Source organism: Protopterus annectens, chromosome 11.part0 (genome assembly GCF_019279795.1).
Source record: "Protopterus annectens isolate FY-2018-M chromosome 11.part0, PAN1.0, whole genome shotgun sequence".
Taxonomy (NCBI): domain Eukaryota; kingdom Metazoa; phylum Chordata; order Ceratodontiformes; family Protopteridae; genus Protopterus; species Protopterus annectens.
Genome location: NC_056745.1, coordinates 219,674,582 through 219,692,700, shown reverse-complemented (window position 1 = coordinate 219,692,700; position 18,119 = coordinate 219,674,582). Strand labels below are relative to the sequence as shown.

Sequence of the window (18,119 nt, the reverse complement as noted above, 5' to 3'; positions counted from 1 at the left end):
AAAGGAGGAAGAGTGAGTTTTTCCAATACAAAGTTAAGGTCCCAGGCTGGAGTTGGGGCTCTCCTGGGTGGTCTTCAGTTTTTGGCCCCTCTGAGGGACTGCTTGAGCAGTGGATGAGAAAAGTGGGGTGGTTCTGTGTTGTAATGAGCTGAAATGGCTGAGGCAAGAATTTTGATGGAGGAAAAAGAAAGGCCCTTGTGAAGCATCTCAGTTAAGTATTGAAGAATCTGAGGTAAACGGCGCTGCTGTGGCCATCCCTTGAGTTTGGTTCCAGGCACAGAATCTTTTCCATTTTTCAGCATAAGATTTTCTAGTACTAGGCCTCCTTGCCTCCAAAATGACATTCAACACTTGCTTACTGAGGGATGGTAACGGAGAAATTAGGTGATTAGCCAGGCTGCCAGGTTCAGGGTTTGAAGCTGGGGGTGCACAATCTGGCTCTCCTGCTGATATAGCAGGGTAGGGGTCTGAGGCAAGTGCCATGGGGCCATCTGTGACACACTGCGCAAGAGGGGGTACCAGTGTTGGCGTGGCCAGTCTGGTGCAATCAATATCATCCTTGGTTTGAGCTGTTTAATCTTTAGTAGTACTTTGGAGAGGACAGGCAGAGGAGGAGCAAAGGCATAAACTGATAGATTTTTCCAGCTGAAGGACAGAGCATCCACTTTCCAAGCTTTTTTCTGAGGAGTCCTTGTGCAGAATTTGTCCATTTGGTAGTTCTGGGGGGAGGCAAACAGGTCTATATCTGGGCTCCGCCATTTGTTGATCAACATTTTGAAAGTCTGTGGTTCCAGTTTCCACTCATGTGGGTCCATGAGATTTCTGCTTAGTTCATCTGACAATGTATTTAGTTTTCCTGGCAGGAATTGAGCCTGTAGATGCACTTGGTAGCTTAAGGCTGTGTTCCACAGAGCCATGGCTAGTCTGCAAAAGGTTAAGAATGGGTAGCCCCCCTGTTTGTTTATGTACCACATAACAGTGGTGCTGTCCGTCTTTACCATTAATTGTCCTGAAAGAATGTGGTTCTTGAAGGCTGTCAGAGCGTTCTGTACAGCTAACATTTCTTTTTGATTGATATGCAGGTGCATTTGATTGGGTTCTGTTTGCCCTGAATGCACTTCCCTGCCAGGTGAGCCCCCCCATGCATAGCCTGATGCATCTGTTGTTAGGGTTTAGGCGGCAGGAGGTAGAGTGAATGGTAGTCCCTTGTTTTGGTGGCAGGCCTCTGCCCACCAAAGGAATTCTAACCATAGGCAAGGTATGATAGGAATCATTGCTTCTAGAGCCTGAGAATGTTGACACCATAGGCTTTTTAGATACCATTGCAGTTTCCTCAAATGCAGTCTTGCATATGGAATTAGTAGAATGCATGAGGCCATGAACCCCAAGGCTTGCAGTAATTGCCTTGCAGATAGCAGGGTTTTTGTGGCCACTAGTCTGAAATAAGTTGTCAAATGAATTTGTTTCTCTGGCGTGAGGAAAGCCATCTGGGAAGTTGTGTTCAAGCTTGCTCCCAGGAATATAATTTGTTGACAGGGTACCAGATGTGATTTCTTTTTGTTTATGGTGTATCCCAGACAAGTTAGCACCTTTTGTACAAATGCCAGATGATTCAAAAGTATGTACTGACTTTCTGCCTGAATTAGACAAACATCCAGGTATGGGTATATTTGAATATTTCTTTGCCTGCAAAATGCAATGACTGCAGGTAGGCACTTTGTGAATACCCTGGGCGCAGTAGATTAGCCAAAGGGCAGTGCAGAGAACTGATAGTGCATGCAGCCTGCTTTGAAGTGTAGGTATTTTCTGCAAGATTCCCTGATTGGGATGTGCAGGTAGGCTTCCTTTAAATCCAGTGTTGCCAACCAGGCATCCTTGCCTATCATGGGAAGCAACTGGTGAAGAGTTAGCATCTTGAATTTTGGAATCACCAAAAAGGTGTTTAGGATAGACAGGTCAAGGATAGGATGCCATGAGTTGTCTTTTCTGGGTACCAGGAAAAGTCTTGAGTAGAAACCTTGCCCCTTTTCCTCTTCTGGAACAGTCTGAATAGACTTTAATCTTAAGAAAGAGAGACTACTTGCCTTTGAGCCTCTGCCCACTGATTTGGGAGTAGATCTGGCCAACCGTTTGGGGTTGGTAATGTGTGGAAATGAAATCTGTATCCTTGGGAAACAATGTTTAAAACCAATTTGTCCTGGGTAATGAGTTTCCAATTTTTCTGCTTGCAGAGCAATCTTTCCCCCTAAAGGAGCAGTCAGTTGAGAAGTGCTTGGAAGTTTCAAAGTTAAGTCATTGAGATAGCTTACCATAGGGGGGAATCTTATTACTCCCTGATTTGGAAGTGGGAGCCCCCCCACTGCTTACACCTGTGCGTACCCTGGGACTGAAGCCTGGGTGTTCTGCTGGTTCTGGGTTTGAACTGAGAAGGCCTGGAAGAGGCAGGAAAGGACCAATTTTTTGAGGGCCAATGCCTACTAAATCTAGGAGGCTACACTTGTAAGAAATCTTTAACAGTTGCATAGATTTAGCTTTTTCCTCCATCTTTTTTAGAACTTTTTCTGCTTTGTCGCCAAACAGGCGGTCCTGATTTAAGGGAGCATCCAGCAATTTAGTTTTAACATGATCTGGCAAAGACTGCTCCTTAAGCCAAGCATGCCTCCTAAGTACAGACCTGGTGACAGTAGCCCTGCAAGATGCCTCTAGTGAATCAAAACCACATTGCAAAGTATGTTTTCCAACCCGTTCAGCAGAAAGCATTAAATCCTGTAAATTCTTATTTGCAGCACAATCAGGAATCAACATCATTTTCTGTTTAAGCAAACCAGTAATAAGCAGCTGATACTTTAACATACGAAACTGGCAATTTAAGGCCCTGATGGCCAAGGTTGCAGAGGTGTATACCTTCTTACCCCATCTATCCAGGGCCCTGGAATCTCTATCAGAGGGGGTAGGATTTCTGGCAGTAGTAGCCTTAATGCCCTTGGGTCCCTGTGAAAAGGTCTCAGGATCCGCAGTAGGATTTTTAAAAAGGAACTTGTGAGAATCAGGAACTCTAATATCTGTCAGGTTTTTCTGGGAGCGGGAGGTAAAGAGTCAAGGGCCAAGCTAGATTCCGAAAAGGCCTCGTCAACAATGTCCAGAACAGGAGGGATAGCTAAAGGCCTGTGTTGGGGCAGGAGTAAGAAATCTCTAAGCCTCTTTTTAGAAACAGAGTAATTCTGGCTTTCCCACTGGAAATGCCCCCTAAGAGTGTGCAAGGTTTCACCAAAAGAAAAATCCTCTGGGGGAGAAGCTGAGGGAATACAGTCCTCTGCATCAGAATCCTCATAGGTAGATAAGGATAAATCCTGGTCATCAGAGGAGACAGAAATTTCAGAATCCAGGTCAGAAGTATCATAAGCAAATTCAGTCCTAGGTCTCTTAGAGGGGGAAGGTTGGCTTCCCCTGATTAAAGTAATAAGGTCTTAAGCCATTCTTATCATTTGTTTTTTAGGCATAGAGGCCTGACCATGTGGTCCGGGCATCAGTTTCCTAGGCATGGTTCGAGTTTTAGGCCTAGAAGAAGAAGATGGCATCGGTTTAATATGCAAGTCAGTAGGCCTGAATACACCCTCAGAAACCGGTGCCTGCACAGCGGCTTTGGACCCATCCAAGGTAGAGACATCCACAGGTTCCACAGTTGAAGCATCTCGAGGCATATCGGACTCCGAATGGGTCTCAGTAGAGGCCTGCGAATCCGAAGTAGCGGATATCAGGGGCTGCGAAAGCGCCTCACTGAGTACCGGCGAACTGGTGACTAGCTTAGGATAAGCGTTGTCGGCAGCTTTGGACCTAGGCAGCCTGTCTCTATCTTTATCTTTGCGTTTTTTCGGAATGTCGGTAGTCAGGTGACTTACCAGAGACATATCTGGATAATTGAACCGAGTACCAAAATATTTAGAAGAGAAAAAGTACCGATGACGAATAGTTCATGGTTTAAATAAGGCACAAAACCAACAGCGAGGTACGTCGTGGTCAGGGACTAGGCAAGGAATACAGTACGAATGAAAATCTTTATGGGGTATTTGCTTTCCACAAGAAATACAATTATTGACTTTTACTGACATCGGTTTAGAGCAAGAAAAAGTTTCCCCAACGGGGTACTTAGCTTTAGTTGAAGACTTCGGTTCTGAAACTCAAAAAAGAAAATTTCAAGAGTCAGCCGACCGGCACTTGCGAACTGCTTCTGCTTCGGGCACCGCACGGCAAGAAAGACTGATGTAATGGCGTCGGCTGCATGCCTTATACCCCTGACTATCTGATGTCACGGAAGATGAGACAGCAACCGACGCAGGACCCAAGACTTTGATAATCAGGCCGACTGAGGGTTACTGCAAGCAGATAACCCAAATGTAATGACTGCAAAAGTGAAATACGAAGAACATCTCTAAATCAGGAGGTCAAAGCTACAGTCAGAGGGTAAAAAAAGTAAAAAAAAAAAGCTACTGTCAGAGGGGACTTCCAGGACGGCTGCACACTGAACAACAGCATAATTTCAGTTCTTCCACGATGAAAATAATAAACAGATATGTAAAAGCCAGTGATATTGTTTGCTTGCATAAAATTCAGTTAGTGGCTAGTAAGTACACTGCCTGTATGTCAGCAAAATGAAATTTAGATAACTGAAAAGAAAATCAACCAGAAAAGGCAAAGAGAAAACACTTGCTGGGAAGAATCCTGAAGCTATTCAGCAAAAAGCAGTTCAAGATTCAGTTTTGGCACAAGATATAGCTTTCAGTAATTTGCAGGAAAAATAAACCAAATGTAGTCAGAGGTAATTAAAATAAATGACACATTGAAGGAACATATCAACTCAAATAACAAAAGGCTGGAAAATAGAAGTTTTAACTAATTATTCAGATGAACTGATAAACTGCAAAAAACAGAGGTTGAAATGAAGAAAAGGCTGCCTGAATACGAGACTTCTCAAGAAGAGCTCTTTCAAAAAATTGTAGAGTTAGAATACAGAGCACGCAGTGAAAACCTGAGATTTCCTACTGTACTAGAAAAACTGGAAGGAATAGACTGTACTGTGAAAATGATTATTCACTGTACAGCAAACAGAAAAGAAGCAAATTTATCCCAGCAGTCAAGGAATGTTGAGACATAGGTGTGAGAGTCAAGCTACTGTATCCACCTGTCTTCAGAATATTTTTTTCAAGGAGGATCAAATACATTTTTGGAAATGCAGAACAGGCTAAGGAGTGAATAAAAAGTTTATCCAACACAAAGTGAGCCAGCAAGCAGAAGGCGACTCTGCTTTTCATTATTCTGACAATAAAACTCATAGAAGGAGGGATTGGTTCTGAGCGATACTCTTTCTTTATGGAAGATGATATAGGATGACTGCCACACAAGGCCTACAACTCTGAAATTCTCCTAGTAGATGTGAAAGCTACTAGGAAGAGGGTCTTCCAAGATAAAAACTTGAGGTCTCAAGTGGCTGCTGGCTCAAAAGGCTGACAAACTAGGCATTGTAAGACTAAGGTTAAATCCCAAGGCACTATCACATCTTTGAAAGGTGGCTTCAAATGATGAGCGCCTTTAAGAAAAATTGTGCAAAGACTGTGAGACATCAACGAATGATCATCAAAACCATTATGAAAATTCAAAATGGTGGTTAGATGAACTCTATCTGTAGAAGATGAGGCTCCCAGTTCAAATAAGGCTGCTAAGTATTCCAGGATCTTATCAACTGATGCTGAGAAGGGATCAAGGCCATCTGAGCCCGACCAAATAGAGAATCTCTTCCACTTGCTTAGGTAAATTTTTCTGGTGGACGGTTTATGGGAAGCCAGAAGCATTTTTTGTACCGGGGAGGACAAGTTGTTTGCCTGGCAATTACCGGAACTGGAGAAAACAAGCCATCAGCTTGAGATGTTGAAGACAGGGATGCACCAAGCCCTGAGGGTAGGACAGCAGATCTGTGGTTGGATCCAGAGTCCATGGGCAGCAAACTAGATGAGGCCAGAGAAAGGGAAACTTGACAAAGACCTGACGGGGCCAGTAAGGTGCAATAAAAATCACTTTGCTTCTCAAAATTGGGTTTTCCTTAGAAATTAGGGAATTACAGGAATTGGGGGAATTGCATACAGAAGTCCCAGGGCAAACCATGTAGCAGTGCATCTCTCGGGTACTCCTCCCTTGAGAGGGGACTAAGGCAAAGCAGCTGCTGCATTTGTGGTTTATGGGAGAGGTGAACAGGTAGCAGCAAGGCTGACCCCATCGATGAAAAATTTTTGTCACTACATTGGGATTGAGAGACCACTCATGAGGTAGGAGGATACACCTGCTTAGTTTGTCCACAATCACATTGGAGTTCTCTGGAATGTGCATTGTTATTAGAAAGCAGTTGGAGGCAATCCGAGAAGTTGTAGTACCAAACAAGCAGGAACTTTGTCTTGAGAGAGGATCACTTGAACTTGCGATCTTAACTTTAACAACCTGTGATAAGGAAGGAAGGCCACACAGAATTTTGTATTTAGTTTGGCTCCGATGAATTCCAGGTCCTGTGTGGGAGATAGTTGTGATTTTTCTTTGTTGACTTGAAATGCCTAATGACTCGGCAAGATGTAGAACACAGTCTGTGGCGCAAAGCAGTAGATGCCTGATGGGAGTGGTGAGAAGCCAGTTGTCTAGATATGGAAACACAAGGAATCCCTGTAGCTTTAAATGAGTTGCTACAACTTACATGCATTTGGTGAACACCCTGGCGGCTGTTGTGAGACCGAAGGGCAGTGCTCGAAATTGGTAATGACTAGCTCCTAGCCAGAAGTGGAGAAATCTTCTGGAGTGCTTGTCCATCTTTATGTGGCAATGCACATCCTGAAGATCTACAGAGCACACCCAATCGTCTTTCTCTATGAACCGTGACCATTTGGAATTTTGTCTGTTGTACAAATTTGTTCAATAAGCTGAGATCCAAGACTGGCCTCCAGTCCCCCGTCTTTTCTGGCACTAAAAAGACTCTGAGTAAAATCCGGATCCTATCTGGTCTGGTGGGACTGCTTGGATGACTCTTTTTTGAAGCAGCTTTTGAATTTCTAGTGCTGCTAGATCCCTCTGACTGGGTGGAACATCAGGGATTCGCTTTTGGAATTTGAGGAAAGATTGAAGGGATTGTGGTAACCTCTGGTGATTATGGTCTGCATCCAGGAGTCCAATGTTACTGTGAGCCAGGCTGAGGGATGCAGAGAAAACCTTCCCCCGACTGGTTCCAGGGGTACGCAATCGGGTCTCCGTTCAGAAGTACTAGTAGGGTTGTCCTGAAAAGGAATCTCTGGAACCCTGGTTACGTGGACCCCCTCTGCCACTAGAGGTTGCCTTCCAGAAGAGTTCCCTCCTCTGCCTCGGGGGGGGATACTTGCCACATGTTTCCTGGAAGGGCCCTTGGATCTTCTTGAACCACATTTTCCCATTCCTCTGATTCCTAGACTAAGGTCTTTGTGGAGTGGAGAAACACAAAGCCACAGCAGAAAGGGTCTTCCCATCCTTTGCACACCTGGCTAACGTGTCTCTAACTTTTGGGCCAACATGTCTCTAACTTTTGGGCCAAACAACAAAGTAGCATCCACAGCAGCATTGACAAAGGAAGACTTGAAGGGGTCCACAAAATCATGTAAGCGCATCCAGGCGTGGGGCCAAATTGCAACGCCTGTACTCACTGCTCTAGACATCCCTTCAGATGTATGCACAATAAGCCACATAGACAAATTCGAGATGGACTCTAGGGTGGCAAGTTGAGAGGCAACCTTATCTCGAACCTCATCAGACACTGCTCCTGCTAGGGTGTCTGAAAGCTGTTATCAGATCCCTTTAGAGTCTAGTGAAGTGTGCCAAAAAATTCAGGGACCGAATAGTGAAGTTTGTTGAAGCAAAGACCCACTTCCCAAATCTGTCCATCATTTGTGACTCTTGGTTAGGAGGATAGACAGCTGAACTCTCCGGTGAGTTCATTTTGGTGGCCACCGCCACCACCACCACCATGGCATCCACTGCTAGACCCTTAGACCAATGGGGCTGATCCTCTGGGGCTGAAAGAACTTTGTCCGGTCTCCTGGGAGTAGGCTCTATGGTGTCAGAAGCCTTCCACACACGCTGTACTATCAATTTGATTAGTTTGTCAGCCGGTGGGGTCAACCAAGAAGTAGATGGCTGGGCAAAAAAAGCTTGCAAGAAAACAGATTCCTCAGAGAATGGGTTTGAGGGCATCCAATCACCCTCTGCTTTAGTATTTCCAGGATGTCTCCAATGCAAACATCTTCAGGGGGTGACTGTGGGAACCCTTCCTTTTCATCATAATCTGTATACTCAGTGACTGATTCTTCTGGGAAATCTAGGTGCTTCCTCTTGCATGATCTTTTATGAGGTGGCTCCTCAAGTGGAAGATCTGAGGAGGACTCTGAAATGGGAGGCCCTGAACTAGGACACCTTGCTGCTCTTGTGCCCGCTGTCCAGATGTAGCTCATTGTGGCAGCTGAGAACCAGAGGAACAAAAATATGGCACTCCAATGGCGATGGAACCAACTGCGAGCTTGCTGAGGCTAAAGCTCTCTCCATAATCTGTAAGGCAGGCCCGCCCAAAGAGGGATGGGAACCCAGAACTAAGAAAGACAACCTTGGAACCGGGGTCATACCCTGCTCCGATGAGCCGCCTCCCAAAGTAGGAGTCGAGAGAGAACTTGAAACTACTAAGGTACCGCGAGCCGCAGACGACACCACAGAAAAAATATGAGCTGATCCAAGGATCCCGGAACCGGCAGCCAAAACTCTAGGTCCCATGGCTGCAACTGTTCCGAAGGAGCCAAGGACATAGAGTAGATTCCGGCACCGAGGTGAGATCCACCGTCAGTACTGAGGGAGTTGGCACCGGGAGCATCAAAGTAATGCACTCCAAGACCTGGGGTGAGGTTGAAGGAGGAATATATTTTTAGGAGTCCTGGGAGAGTATGTCTCGGCTCCAGGACAGATGGAGGTCGAGAAGGTGCAAGAAGGCTTCTGGCTGCCAATAACTGATCCACTAATCTGACTACATCCATTTTTGATAGACTCCTGGAGGAACAGGTTGACATTCCAGAATGAGATTCAGGTCTTTCCACAAAGGGACTCAATTGCTGACCCACAAAGGGGTCTATTGAAGGGGAGTATCTAGTCCGGGGGGTACTTATAACATTGACCTTCAGCACCATGATCTGCTGAATAGAGGGAGAAGACGGAACTGAATGAGTAGATGTGGCAATTATCAGTGCCAGAGAGGTTGTCGGCGCCGAAGTCATGGTCGGTACTGAAGTAGTTTTGGTGTCATCAATAGTAGACGTAATAGTGATTTTGTTGTCTTCAGTGCCAGAGCAGAAGACGAATATATTTTTGGAACTTTTGCCTTCAGCTCTGAAGAAACTGTCGGAACTTGGGATTTTTGAGATTTGGAGTCATGTACCTTGGGGGAAGACAGTACCGAATGGCTCCTTTTTTTTGCCTCAGACTTCGGAGATTTTGAAGTCTCTGCCTCAGAAACAGCTTCACTAAAGGGACACTTTAATAATAAGCCTTTGAGTATCAGTTTATTTCGTCTCTCTCCAGGAGTTCAACCACTAAAACCCTTACAGATATTACAAGGAGGTTGAACTTCCAGATGAGGGACACCCAGACAACAGAAGCAAGAAAGATGCCCATCAGAGTTCGGCATCTTTCGGCCACAGTCCTTACACTGCTTAAACCCGGAGGTTCCTTTTTGCTTCTCTGCCATGTCATTCAGTCAAAGCACATGGCACACACACCACACACACAGTTATTAAAGGTATTAAAGAGTTTTAAATTAGAATAATAGACAAATCAGAAAAAATTTTGAGCACTCAGATAAGAGCATCGGCTGACGCATCCAATTGTGTACGTGACAAACGAGATCTGAGGTAAAGGGAAGAGAGGCAGTATGGATAAAGCCTTAGCTCAAGAGTTTTTTGCTGGTGCAAGCTTTGTATAGCGGCCGAGTCAGTTCCGAGGGTTTGGAACTGAACCCATCAGTCAAGAATGAATGAAGATTGACAACATCAAATTATAAGCTTTGTAGTATAACAAAAAGGCTGGACAAAAGCAAGTTTAATGTTAATATGTTGTTTATCTTGGGCTGCTGGGGTGGGGGTGGGGTGTAAAGGTGCACTGGTTACATTATAAGTACAATTTAGATATTTTCGCTTATTTTTACAAGGATGAATGTGTAGATTTAAAACCCCAGCTTAAATTATAAACAGATGTTTTTTGTAAGCAAGTAGGCTTGAAAAATAGGACAAAATGATGAAAGGCATGAAAATGTCAAATTTTTACATTTGCAAAGTTGCTAGCTTGTTTTTCCCATTAGCAAATGTTCAGTGAGACTCAAGACATCAGTAGTTGAAAGCAGTTGTACATTCTGTTCCGAGTTAACTTTACAAAGGTTCATTGCTGACTAATCTTCCATAGAGATGAGCTGTCTGTAAGTGCAAGCGATTAATTTTGAGTGTTCTGAGCATTTTATGCTGATGGAAATGGAAAATTTAAAGGAACAATGGCAAGCAGCTTAATTAAAAATAAAATCTGAAATTATGAGAAATGAATAAGAGATAGCAGAATCCATAACAGTCAATGCAGTTAACAGAACAGTGTACAATTTAGTTTTCTTTACAGACAGCCAGTGCACTTTTTCCTTAGGCCTGAAAGTTAATATTTTCTGAAAGCTTACATGCTGTTTTTCACATCAGGAAAGGAAGAGAGATAAGAGAATAACATTCAGCAATCAGTGTAGGTGGGAACACAGTCTGCAGCATGTGCTTTAGCATGGGTAACCTTAATTTTAAGTCAGGTAATGCCTGGGGTGCAACTATCAATCTGGGGTAATTACTCCTATCTGAAAGCTAAAACATCACTTTTTGAAGATGTATTTAGTTTTGGGTGCTTGTTCTAAGTTAAGAGGGAATGGAAATGTTCTGGAAATGTATTTATTTTGTTTGAGTGTTTTTATTAAACAAAAAGTCTTGAAAGTATGACATAGGCTCAAATGAAATGAGAAGAAACAGCTGTATAAAAGAACAGCCTGACAAACATTAGTGTGTCCATGAAAGACAAAAAGTGGAAATACACATTAAAAAAAAAAACAGTCGTGTATAGTAGAAGGGAAGAATAGCCTTCTATCATACTGGCTAAGCCATTCATAATACCTTGGAAAGTAAATGGCCTTATAGATACAGACAAAAAAGGAAAGAGTTGTTGTTGTGTCTTTTGGCTTTTCCCGGTTAGGGGTCGCCACAGCCGAACTCCGGTCCGCTAATGATTGGTAGTTGATTTTTACGTGCCGAGTTACCAGCCCTGATGCACATCTTTCAACGAAGGTACGCCCATTCACGCATGTCTCCACGCAGAAGACGCTCTAGCTGAGAATCGAACCGGACAGCGTCTTACTGTGAGGCGACAATGCTACCGCAGCACCACCATACTAAGAAATCTTCTTTTCTTCTTCTTGTTTCGGCTTTTCCCTGTTAGCGGTTGCCACAGTGGATCACTGTCTGCTCATGATTGGCAGTGGAGTTTTACAGTGTCGAGTTGCCAGCCCGGCGCCCAACCTTCCACAGAAGGCACACACATGCACGCACTCATGCCTAGGGCCAATTTAGTGTGTCCAATCCGTCTTTGGAATGTGGGAGGAAACCAGAGCACCCAGAGGAAACCCACGCGACCACAGGGAGGACATGCAGACTCCGCACCGAAGGCACCCCAGCCAAGGATCAAACCGGAGAACCTCTTGCTGTGAGGCGGCAATGCTAACCGCTGCACCACCGTGGCCGTCCACTGAATTATATTAAGAAATGCAGACTGCAAGCAGCAATGCTGCAGGCAGAACATCTGAAAAAGTGAGCATGTGAATTTGAAAAAGAAAGGATTTTAATGGTAGACATTCAGCAGAATATAAGGGACAAAAGAAATGGGGAATAATTATACTAATTGCTAGAGGGGCTCCAATAGTGACAGAAAATTAAAAAAGGCAATGATGCTATATTAGTGGTAGTAAGCAGCCATTTGCAAGGAAGAAGGATTACACTGGCATGTATTTATATTCCACAATAAATTGCTATTATGGAGCTTAAAAAATTTGGGGAGAAATAATCAGTTTTCTTCATGGAATATTACAGGTGGGGACTGGCACTTGATTTGCAATAGAGGGAATATATGAAGGAAACCTACAATGGAAATATAACAAAAGAGAGTAGATTTCTGAAGAAATTTATGAAAATATTTGGTATGGTAGATGCTAATTCAGTAGTGGAACTCGGACAGAATTTACATATTACACTTCAAGGTACAATAACTAAACTAGACTAGACAGAAATTAGATTCCACAAGAAAATTTGCATTTATTTCAAACCTTCAACACACATCCAATAACTATTTAGGTTATGCACTGATTAAAGCTAAGAAAACATACATAGTAATGAAGTAAAAATGAGACACTTGCGCTTTCCCATGGTTAAGAAGTAATAGGAATCACTTAGACAGGCTGACAAAGGTTGAAGTTCTCCAAAATAAGGGGAATCTCACAGTAAAAGATGAGGTGCAAAGGCAGAGTGCTAAAGAGAAAATAAGGAAATATATTGATAACATGCATGAGTTTAGAAGGACTGCTGTTAAAGCAACTAGTTTTTGATAATCTGCAGCACAATAACTTTTAGCACAATGAGCTATGCAACAGAAAATGAACAAAACATGCTGGAGGGATAGGTTCCTAATCCAGAGACTCTCCATACTCTGGAATAGTCTGCCCATACATGTTAAGCAGAGCACCTTCGTCTTGGCCCTCTTCAAAAGGAACCTTGACGATTGGATGGTAATTAACCCCAGGGATCACATCAGTCACCCTGCTAGGCAGGGGTCCAGAGAAGTAAATATTGTGGGAAGAAATATCCAGCGAATTGTTATGGCTAGGCTTGTATAGGCCTAGGGCCGATAGCCTAGTACCAACCTATGAAAGTAAAAAAGGGTTGTCAGCAAACTTAGGGAGTCTATAACAAGAAAAATAACCAGAGATCCTATAGAGGTAATGGAGATATTTTGGAAATTTTATAATAAATTTGTCTAAAGCAAAGAAATCTAGAAATAAAGAAACAGCACAGATGGAAATATTTGTCGAAGACTTAATTATGACAAGGTAAGAGGTAGATCAGTCACAACAACTAACAGATAAGAGGAAATGAGATAAAAACAATGATGTATAATCAATATGCAGACAAATCTCCAGGAAGAGATGGAATTCTTGTGGAAGTTTGGAAATTGTGAGGGAAGAAATTGATAACAACCTGGAGGTTTTTGTTTAACAGTATTTTAAAAGGAGGGAAAGCACCAACACCCTGGAAGAAAGCTGTGATGGCTGTATTCCCTAAGGACTATAAAGACCCATCAGACTCAACTTCTTATAGCCCATTTCAATTTCAAACCATGCTTATAAAGTGTTTATGTCAAAACTAGCTAAAATAATGGCAAATATGTTGTCAAAATTGAAAGGTATGGATCAATGTGGTTTTGTGGAGGGGAGGCAAACATCTGACATTAAAGGAATAGTGACAGTCTAGAGGGGAAGCAGAATATAAGAATAAAACACTCTTATTAGTGGGACTTGATACTGAGAAAGCATTCAACAGAGTAAGATGGGATTTTATGAGCAGGGCAATGAAAACATTTGCATTCCTTAATACAAAGATAAGGTTTATTAGGAAAATATATGAAGGATCAGTTTCACTTCATATCATCGAAATTTCATTTCATCGAAATTCAAATCATCGAGACCAAATCGTCGAAAACTCATTTTGTCGAAAACTCATATAATCGAATCTCAAATCATTGAAAACTATAAAACAACTAGAAATAACATTCCACAAAGTTTTTACTAGGTTTCTGCAGGTGGGCAAGCCCCCCTGCACCCCCCACACCCCCCGTAATTAAATATACCAACTCCAAGGTCGCACTACAGTAGGGGAAAAAGGTAATTTCCTAACCCCCACTGTAGTGCGACCTTGGAGTTGGTATATTTAAGTATGGGGGGTGGGGGGGCAGAGCCCCCTACATGGGGGGTGCAGGGGGCTTGCCCCCCTGCATAAACGTAGTAAACAGTGTCTGGGATGTTATTTCTAGTTGCTTTATAGTTTTCAATGATTTGAGATTCGATGATATGAGTTTTCGACGAATTGAGTTTTCGACGATTTGGTCTCGATGATTTGAATTTCGATGAAATGAAATTTCGATGATATGAAGTGGAACCGAAGAATCGGAAGGAAGCAAGAGAGTGTGAGGGTTCCTCTCTGACAAGTTGTGTCTGAACAGAGGAATCAGACAGTGGTGTCCTCTTTCCCCTTTGTTATGGTAATCAAAAAGCTGGCTTTATTTGTAGATATTATTATTTTGTACCCGAGAAGTCCAGAAAAGGACATGTTAGTATTGTTGTGGAACATTTTAAGACAGTCTCAAATCTTTTTGAGATATAAATTTAATAAAGAAGAAGAAAATGGGGAAATTTGGTTGACGATAATTTTACTATGGAAGAAAAACAACACAAGGATGTAAAATCTGAGACAATTTCAGTCTATACGACTCTTTCTCTCTCTCTCTCTCTATATATATATATATATATATATATATATAAAAATATGTATATATATATATATATATATATATATATATATATATATATATATATATATATATATATATATATATATATATATATATACACACACACACACACACACACACACACACACACACACATCTGTAATATGCAGAAAACTAAGACTGTAGTTTTCATGTGCCATCTTTCAGCAACAGCTTTTACTCTAAGGTAACTATAGCTGAAAACAGGTAAAAAAAATATGGTCCAAAAAGAGTGAGCATTTTATGCAGTAGCAAATGGCACCCTATAAAAAAGCAATCAAAATAATATATATATGGTATGTGCACCTCTTGTACTACATTATCTTTCATCCTCTCCTTAAATGTTTTCTGCTTATGTTCTTTTTTTTTGCAGCATCTGTTAAAAACAAACTTGGAGTTCTGTTAAGCCATTAACTTTTAAAACAATGGGGCTTTAAAAATGTGGAAACCTTCTAGAAGGTAAGCATTCTAAACAAGTTTCTCAAACTTACTAAGTTGATTGCAAACACTGGGTATGCAACTCAGCTTCTGCAACAAAATGAGTGGAATGTAATGTCTTGTTAAGCATCACCCAGGGAAGTTTCTTGTAAAATTTGACATTCTTGGCTTACACTGTTTTGTAAAAGTAAAGTCTATTGTCTAGACATCTGCAGCAGCTGGAAAGGCCACAGAAGTACCTCACAAAGAGGATGCTCTAGGGACCTAAACCTTGTCACCACAATAAACAGGACATGCTGGTGGGATAGATTCCTGTCACAGAGACTTCCCATACTCTGGAAAAGGCTACCCATCTATGTCAAGCAAAGTTCCTCATTAGCACTCCAAGAAAAATCTTGATGAGTGGATGGGAAATTGGAAATACACCCCAGGGATCACTTCTGTGTCTCTACTCGACAGTGACTCAAGAAAATAACTTTCTTGGGTGGAGTAAGCCAGTGAAACTTGCTGGCTAGGCTTACATAGGCCCTTGGGCCAATAGCCTAGTACCTACCTATGAACTCTCAAAGCCTGCACATACACACTGCACATACAAAAGAAGGACCTGAATGTATATAAAAGATGCGTGTTGTCACAATAAATGAATTTTGTATATACTTGAAAATATATAAGATGGGGTGAAAGGAAAAAAATCCAACATTAAAATGGTCAGAACTGGTGCTGCATCCAGACCTCCAGAGCTGTCTTATTGGCAGAACAGAGAAAGATGACATCATAGAGGGAGGTTTTGCTAGTGCTGATAAAGGATATATACTCAAATATGGAGTGTGCTGTCTAATGTTGAAAAACAGAAAACTGCATCTATCCAAAGTAGAACCCAATAGGAAGAAAACAAATCAGGTAACTAATAATTTAATCAAGGAGACTATGGCACACAAAGTCCAGGTGAAAGCACTGGAGAATGAAAAATCCCTAGTTCCGTGACTGCCCATGAGCTGCATAAGAATGTTAAAAGGCAACAATTAATGAATTTGATTGCTCAGTGGTTGCCAGCATGGTTGGGGTATCATTTTAACAAAAGTCATGTTTTCTAGAGAACCTACTGGATGTCCATTCAGCCATCAAGACAGGCCTAGAGTCATTATTTTCTCTACACCTTGCTGGAGCTGGAGGTCCAAAATGTGTTTTTGGCAGCTGCAAAACAATGCTAAATGCAAACTGTCAGGATTAAGATGTGTATTTATACTCTGACTTGTCACTGGGAGTGACAGCAAAAAGAAAAACTGGCACATTAAAATGGTGTCTTACATATCTCGGCATTGTTCTTTCTTTTATGATAATTGTGCATCTGAAGGCAGTGACAGTTATCTTACTCCATGAAAGATGGCAAAAGAACTGCTAAAATGGAAGCTTATTTTTTTCTTACATCAATTTCCCAGGATGCCTTCTAAATAGTATGAAACATGACCTATCATATCCTCTGGAATCTCTATTTAACCACAGCCACCAAACGGACTTTGTGCCTCATGAATGGAGAAAAGCAACAGTCATCCCTCTGCACAAAGATGGGACAGCTACAGAGCCTGGAAACTACCGCTCATAAGTCTCATTAGTCTGAAATGCAAAGTCATGGAAAGAATTATCGTGGAAATGAACATAAATGACATAGGAACCTCCAGACACTGGCCTGAAACCAATTTGGTTTCATTACGGGCTGGTCATGCCTACTCAACTTATTGGACTTCTCTGAGAAGGTCACAAAAGCAATGGATAATTGCAAAACAATTCATACTGCCAACCTTGACCTGCCCAGGGCATTTGATACAACACCCCATTTGGGCATTGTTGATCAACTCGAGGTTAGATATAAACCCTCATGTCACCCAGTAGATAGCAAGCTTGCTCAAAGACAGGACCTAGAAAGTTATAATTGGAGAGTACACTTCCACAAAGAGGCTAGTCACAAGCAGAGTTCTTCAGGGATCGGACCTGAGACTGCTCCTTTTTTGGCATTTACTTCTCTGAGGTTAAGGCCAATGCCAAGCACCTCTGGATGACTAAATCTGCAGACAACTGTAAATTAGGAGCAGTCACAGAATACCTCGCCAATATTACTGTTCTCCATGAAAGGCTGACAGACAATTTGTGTCAAAGCCATGGACCAAAACTAAATGTCAAGAAATGCATAATAGTATCCTTTGAAAAGTCATCCACTCCTTGTAACGATCATATTATCAAAACAATTCTAAGAGTCGACCCAAACGTCAGGGACTTGGGGACATGCATGTTCAGTAATCTAGACTTTGACCATCACACGTCTGAAGTAGTGAAGAAATCATTCTATGTTGTGCAATTTACAAACAAAGGTATAGTATCTAGGTCCAAGGAGGTCACTGCTCCACTATATTCATCAGTCATCAGACGCATCATTCAATACAATGCCCCTTTTGGTATGCACCTAACCAGGCACATGTAACAAATAAACATTCACAGAATTTCCTCACTAAAAGAATACAGGGTGCAAACATGTCCTGCGTAGACTGCCACAAACCTCAATCCTTGTATTCTGTCTCCTACATGCTGTTGAGGAGTGATCTATGCCTGGCATACAAGACACTGTCAGCCAAACAGCACCAGAATAAGACTTAAACCTTGTCTGTGATACAAACAGGACCTCCTGGAGAGACAGGTATGTATCCCAGAAAATGCCCCTTCTCTGGAACTGACTCCCTAACCATGTGAGGCAGAGTTCCACTCTAATCCAATTCAAGTGTAACCTGGACAACTGGATGGGGAACAGGAAATTCATCCCTGGTATGGCACCTATGTCTCTAATGGAAAGAAGCAGCCTGTAAATGTTTTGTCTCCCAGGTCCCTGTATGCAATTATCAAGGGTACCAGAACTTGTCAAAGATTTGGGATGCAAAGCTTGTTAACAAGGCCCTAATGATCGTTACCCTAGTATACATCTA

General features: G+C 42.2%; 1 protein-coding gene across 3 annotated transcripts in view; it reads right to left on the bottom strand.

Annotated features, from left to right (window-relative positions):
• NR2C1 (nuclear receptor subfamily 2 group C member 1) overlaps positions 1-18,119 on the bottom strand; it is a 781,592-nt gene that overhangs the window by 378,767 nt on the left and 384,706 nt on the right. The window lies entirely within an intron of this gene.